General features: G+C 43.5%; 1 pseudogene; it reads left to right on the forward strand.

The window, feature by feature from the left end:
- The first annotated feature begins 344 nt into the window (after positions 1 to 344).
- Positions 345 to 830, forward strand: LOC143933121 (ATP synthase F(0) complex subunit g, mitochondrial pseudogene; annotated as a pseudogene).
- Positions 831 to 1106: the final 276 nt, after the last annotated feature.

Consider the following 1106-nt stretch of genomic DNA (forward strand, 5'->3'; position numbering starts at 1 on the left):
TTGTCCTTGACTATTGTTTAAATTGGTTTGATGTTCCGAAACACTTAAGTGTGACAAACATGCAAAGGAACAGGAAATGAGGAAGGGGGCAAACACTTTTTCACACCACTGTACATGCGAAGATAGTGTGAACCCAGCCTAAAGTGAGATTTGGTGATGTCACTACTGTACTGCTCAATGTTCTCCTTGCTGGACAGGAAACTGTACCTGAGGACCTGCTGCGCAAGAATCTCCCTGCCTTTGCTTCTGCTTCATCCATTATGTAGATCTTTGCTTTTTCCAACTCTGCTGCTGATGCTTCTTAATCATGAGCCTACAAGTTAGTGTGCAAAAAAGTATAGCATATAAAAGTAAAATCAGTTCCTGTGCTCTGCTGGGAGGTCGCTCTTTGCTTGTGGGACGTTAGGCCTTAATTTCGCTCCAGCATGGCTCAGGCGGCTCAGAAACTCGTCCAGGCAGTGACCACTAAAGGCCCTCAGCTTGTGAGCGCTGCAGTCAGTTACTCACGGCCACGTCTTGCGACTTTCTGGTACTATGCTCGCATGGAACTGACTCCTCCGAGTCCTGCAGAGATTCCAAAAGCCATCAACAGCATAAAAGGATTGGTACAGTCGTTCCAGAGGGGCCGCCTGTCTGAGCTTACTATCGGGGAGGCTATCAGAAATGGCCTGGTTGCGACTGAGGTTCTATTTTGGTTCTCTATTGGAGAATGCATTGGAAAAGGTGGCCTGATTGGATCCAATGTCTGAAGCCTTCTGTTTGTACAGTTCTAAATCATTTCATTCTTTTTGTGAAATCATAGACTCAGTAAATTAAAATGAAAATTTAAGTACAAAAAAAAAAAAAGTAAAATCAGGAAGAAGACATTGGTGGTGAACCTAGGCCCTTTTAGCAGTACAACACTTGTATGAAAACAACAGTTCTACAACTGTTAAGAAATGTGGCGCAACCCTGGACAGGTATCCCAAAATAATGTACACTATATTATTAAAAGTATTAGGACGCCTGCCTTAACATGCACATAACCTTTAATGGTACCCTAGTCTTAGTCCGTAGGGTTCAATATTGAGTTGGCCCACCCTTTGCAGCTATAACAGCTTCAACTC

Source organism: Lithobates pipiens, unplaced genomic scaffold, assembly GCF_037356315.1.
Source record: "Lithobates pipiens isolate NorthernLeopardFrog02 unplaced genomic scaffold, aLitPip1_a1.2 Scaffold_27, whole genome shotgun sequence".
Classification (NCBI taxonomy): domain Eukaryota; kingdom Metazoa; phylum Chordata; class Amphibia; order Anura; family Ranidae; genus Lithobates; species Lithobates pipiens.